The 5974-nt window shown below is 36.1% G+C and overlaps 1 long non-coding RNA gene across 1 annotated transcript in view; it reads right to left on the reverse strand.

Moving 5' to 3' along the window:
* The window catches only part of LOC128249287 (uncharacterized), a 13305-nt gene extending 7548 nt beyond the window's left edge, over positions 1–5757 (reverse strand). Inside the window, exon 1 of the long non-coding RNA XR_008265378.1 lies at positions 5417–5757. This is a non-coding gene — a long non-coding RNA (uncharacterized LOC128249287). The remainder of the gene's footprint in view (positions 1–5416) is intronic.
* Between the last annotated feature and the right edge of the window lie 217 nt (positions 5758–5974).

Genomic DNA, 5974 nt, shown 5'->3' on the forward strand with positions numbered 1-5974 from the left:
AGACATTCGAGCGAGATCGTTGCCAGTGCTGCCGAACTGGCTCCTGTGCAGGTGGCACATAAAATACACCATTTTGAACATGGCCGTTGCCAGTACCACCTGACTGGCCTTCGTGCCGGTGGCATGTAAAAGCACCCACTACACTCTCGGAGTGGTTGGCGTTAGGAAGGGCATCCAGCTGTAGAAACTCTGCCAAATCAGATTGGAGCCTGGTGTAGCCATCTGGTTCACCAGTCCTCAGTCAAATCGTCCAACCCATGCTAGCATGGAAAGTGGACATTAAACGACGACGACGATGATGATGATGACTAATGCAGATCATTTTGGGTAGTGATACTTCATCTAATTACATTTTGACTAAGGCAATATCCGTTAAGTGGACATTAATTAGTACATCTAAAATTAGTTATTTTCATCAGTATTATTTTTAATTTTAAGTTTGTATAACTATATGTATGTTCCAATATGTAGGCAATAATTTTAGCTTTTTACCTAGGTAGCTCAAATTTTGCATAGTGGCAGATACCAAATAAGAAATTGGTGCACATATGTACTTGAGGAACTTGGTTGACAGCCTTAGTAAACAAGTATCCTCGATATCTTCTGATGAAGATGCCTTTATGAGGGCAGCTGGATATTATGATGTGCTAAGAAATAGTGAGTCCTCTGATAAAATTAACTACATAAAAGCACTGAGAACACACAGCATAAAAATAAGATTAGGAAAAGGAATATTTTATGCTGCAACTCAGTATTTAATCAAACAATAAAAATATATATGTCTAGCAATTCCTTTATCAAATAGACTACCATTTCCTGCCAGGACGTAAGTATAAAGTAAGATATTAAATAGGAATGATGTTAAGGTTGGTTATTCAGCTTTTGGTTCTTATAATGCTACAAAGCTGAATGAAAAAAAACAAAAAAACGATGCAAACAGCTGGCTAACATGCAACTTCAGAATTTATGAGAACTGCCTACTTGATGGTAATTGTTTGGCTAAGCTGATAATATATAGAACTAAAGTAGAAACAAATAACAGACATGAACCTAAATATATATATTGGGGCAACTGAATTGATATTTATAAATCAATTCTATATACCCAAACAATCATTTTTCAGCATTATCATCTTGTTGAAATTTATATGATTCTTATGTGAGACAAGTTCTCATGAATTCAAAATTATCTGATCAATTTAGATAAGGCGCAACTATAAAGAAATGTAGTATGTCTTTTGTTTCAAGGCAGTAATAGTTTGAACAAAAGAACAAAATTGTATGCATACCTTGTATGCACAGAACAAAGTAAGTACCAGCTTCCTTCAATTTTATCCTGGTTCAGGAAATAAAAACATTAGATTCAAAATGTTTAAACACACACACATACATTGTTTTTAGAATATTGCTTAAACAGCAAAGTGATGTCATGAAGATAATTCTGAGAGTGACTTTCCTTGTATAAGGATTAAAACATTTGAAGTATTCTTATGAGGGCTAGAAATGAAATGAAATGAAAAATGTGAGCTTGAGATAAGTGTTTTTGCACATGTAGGACAATTTAAAAAAAAAAAGATAAGCATTTTCCCTATAACTTTCATATAACATTTCAGAACATATTTAAACAACAGATAATTGAAAAATAACAAACTCAGATTATCAGCTGAATGATTGGAAACATACACATCAGAGTACTGGAATTATGCACCCTTCTGTTATAATATATCAAAGAATATTCTATATTTACATATTGAGTTCTATAATTTATTACTTCTCAGTGAATCAAAAGAAATTCACATAGTCATCTTCCACACACACAAGCATGCACATATTCATATTCATGAAACATAACCTAATGAACATATTTAAAACTCTCAGACATGCACTTTTTAACCATTCATTAGTGGTAATGAAAACCAATTGGTGAAAGTTGTACCAAGAACAGTTATCTCAATAATAATAACTATTTCAACTAGTACTTATTTTATTGACTCTGAAAGGATGAAAGGCAAAGTCAATCTTGGTGGAATTTGAATATCTCAATAATAATAATAACAGTATATTGTTGCTACTTGTATCTTCTTCTGACTGTTTAATTAAATAATTTATAAATAAATTCATAAATAGCATATTCATTGCACATATTTGATCCCCTTTTGTATAACCAGTTGCCCCATTCCTTGGACCCACTTTCTTTTAACAGCCACCCTTGCTTTAACTATCATTCCTTTCCATTTTATCCTCCATCAATCACCCTTTTCTGTCCCACTAGTTATCTCTCCCTAAGCTACATCTTTTAACTGCCATATATCTTTAACACCCTCTCTAATCTGCTACTGACAGATTCCATGCCCACCCCACCAGTATTTGTCTTCCACTCACTATATCTCCTCTATGTAACTTTGCTCCCTATCTCTGTCATTGTATGTCTTCCTGCACATTATCTCCCTATTTCTCATCTATCTACAGGTTTATTACACCCTATCTGTACTACCACTTACCACCTATTCTTTTCTGGGTCACTCCTATTCCCCACCACCATGCACACTGATAATTACCATCCACCACACAACTACCTTTGTTCGACATTTATTACATTTACCTTTATCCCAATCTTTAACCATCTGTCACTCTCCTGTCACTCTCACAAACTTAGCCACCACCCTTCCTGATCCTTTGTTCACATTTTCTCTCATACTAACCTTCTTGTGCTTTGAGAATATTCCAGATTCCTCATCATCATCATTTTTATCCCTCTTTCTAGCTACTTCCATCTACCCTAATATAATGTGGGGTAGCCATGCTATCTCCTCTGTAGCAAGACACCAGTTTCTGTTTTCTTGTCATACAGTAGCTTCTCAACACCTTCTATAAAGTCACCTCCCATTCTACTGCATTCCCATTCAGGGGTGGGGGTCTTCTTTCTTGTCTTGCAAGATTCTTCATGACCTTACAAGTGCTAATTCTATGAAAAAGTACCTAGTACACTTTGGTTTGTCTACAAGGTGATTAGCATTAAAAAGGATATCCAACCTTAGAAAGAATGCCAAAGCAGACATTGGAGCTCAATGAGCCTCTTGGTTTGTTGGATCCTGCTGAACTGTTGAACCCATGCAAGCATCAAAGATAGCCATTAAATGATGATGATGATGATAATGGAAATCCATACCATCCTTAATCTGAGTTCAAATTCCACTCAGGCATTCCATTACATTTGACTATTTTTTCTGGGATTGTATTGATAAAATAAATATCAGTAATATACTTGGGTTAATTCTTAGATAACCTTCTCCTAAAAATGCTGCCCCTGTACCCAGTCTATCGAGACTAGTATCATCATCATCACCATTATTATTGGTAGTGGTGGTGGTGGTGGTAGTGTTAATAGTAATTCAAGTCTCTACCATATCTCTTGATGCATTTTAATTGCTGTTGTCATTTAGCTCGAAGTTAACCCAGATGAAAAACACCTATGATTAAAGACATTCCAGTTATAACCATTTTGTCTTATTTCCTATATGCAGGAAGCTCAAGGTCACACTATTCAATGTCTCTTTTTCTATGGTAGTGGATTGTAATTTGAAGGAGATATGACTGCTATTTCTAGCGTATAGAACGTCCACATAGAGGTTTCTTTATTTTTTCCCCTTTTAAAGATCTAAGAAAAATTAAGAGTACATCTATGTTCCCTAATGTAAGTCTTTTAGGAGTGTAGGATTGACTTTGCACTACACCAGTTTTTGTCATCCATTTGTTGTATAGAATATGTGTAATGTGAATCGTGTTATTTTTTGTGAAGTGGAGATTGTGTTTAATGAGTACAATGTGAATTGTGTTACATTTTGTGGCTGGCTGATGATTTTGCTGTGTGGAATGTATTATTCTTATTAGGTGGCACATGTATAGAATATGAGTTGTTGGTGAAGTGTAGGATGTTTTATACTATCAGATGTTGGAAGTATGCTGTTTGATTGGGTAGTGATGGTGTAGAATTATGTCTTTCTGTTGTTGGCACTCCGTCGCTTACGACGTCGAGGATTCCAGTTGATCCGATCAACGGAACAGCCTGCTCGTGAAATTAACGTGCAAGTGGCTGAGCAATCCACAGACACGTGTACCCTTAACGTAGTTCTCAGAGATATTCAGGGTGACACAGTGTGACAAGGCTAACCCTTTGAATTACAGGCACAACAGAAACAAGAAGTAAGAGTGAGAGAAAGTTGTGGTGAAAGAGTACAGCAGGGTTCACCACCATCCCCCGCCGGAGCCTCGTGGAGCTTTAGGTGTTTTCGCTCAATAAACACTCACAGCGCCCGGTCTGGGAATCGAAACCGCGATCCTATGACCGCGAGTCCGCTGCCCTAACCACTGGGCCATTGCACCTCCACTTGTCTTTCTGTATGTAGGTGATATGTAGCAGTTATTATTATTATTATTCTGCAGCAAGCTAGCAGAATCGTTAGCACGCCAGGCAAAATGCTTAACAGTATTTTGTCAGGATTCGTGTTCTGAGTTCAAATTCCGCCAAGGTTGACTTGGCCTTTCATCCTTTCAGGGTCAATACAATGAGTACCAGTGAAACACTGGGATCAATGTAATTGACTAATCCCCTCCCCCAAATTTCAGGTCTTGTGCCTTCAACAGAAATTATTATTATTATTATTGTTAAGGTAGCAAACTGGGAGAACTGTTAGTATACCAAGCAAAATGCTTGGCAGTATTTCCAATTCTGTGATGATCAACTTTGCCTTTTAGGTTAGTAAAATAAATACTAGTCAAGTACTGGAGGGTGATGTAATCAACTTTCCCCTCCTCTTAAAAACTGCTATCGCAATGTCAAAATTTGAAACCATTATTATTGTTACTGTTGTTGCTGTTGCTGAAACAATAGAGTTGCGAATTATATAGCAGAAATAGTTGAATTGTTTTAAGATCTTTCACTTTTGTTCATTTACCTACATCCTCTGAGTTCAAATCCCACTTCTAAGATCATCTTTTCTTTTCAATCCTTTGACTTTGATAAAACAAATACCAATCATGTAGTTGTGGGCAGTTGAATTGATTATACACCTTTACCAGGAAGTTCATACATAGTGACTTGATCTACCAGAAATAGCAACCAAATCTCCCACAAACCACACCCTACTATAGTGTAAAAGTAAAGAACACTTTGGGTAATATAGTTTTAAATACTATTAAAAAGACAGGATGGTCATGGCTGGAATGGTCATACTCAATTAGAATGGAATAAGCAATATATAACAACACGCAAAAAATATTTAAAACTAAAACAAACAAACCCACAAAATTGATCTTTTATGAGTGCAGACCCCCATTCCACTCACCATCACAATCACCCAAAACCACTACTACTGGGAAGCAATCTATGTAAATGTGAAGAATTTGAACTGCTTACCCCAACCGTTGATGACCGTTTTCTAAACATAATGCCATTTAAAAGAATTTATACCAATTTTTGACCATCACAACAACTTGGTATCCAATTCCTCATTGAAACCATATAAAACTACTGCTCTTTGTAGCAATGTAGTTTTTCCCACTGCACCCCGCCCTTCACACACACACACACACACACACACACACAACATCTTTCTCTCTCTTGCTCTTACTATTTCCAAATGTGTGTGATGCGTGTGAGTTTAAAATCTGTGATTAAAGAGAGATGGTAGAAAGAGTGAGGGGGAAGAGAGAGAAAGAAACTGTGTGTGTGTGAATGTGAGCATGTATGTGTGTATGTATTTTATATGACTTCAGTGTTCATGTATTTGCAACTCCCTATCAAAATTCGCAATATATTTTACAGTATAGATATATCTATAACTGTAAATATGTGCAGGAGTATTTGCATTTGTGCATGTATATGTCTGTATATGCATATAGATATTTTTGGTGTAATGTATACATATCAACATGTGTATATGTACACACACACACATGTGTGAGTGCATATATA

This window comes from Octopus bimaculoides, chromosome 13 (assembly GCF_001194135.2).
Source record: "Octopus bimaculoides isolate UCB-OBI-ISO-001 chromosome 13, ASM119413v2, whole genome shotgun sequence".
In the NCBI taxonomy this organism is placed as follows: domain Eukaryota; kingdom Metazoa; phylum Mollusca; class Cephalopoda; order Octopoda; family Octopodidae; genus Octopus; species Octopus bimaculoides.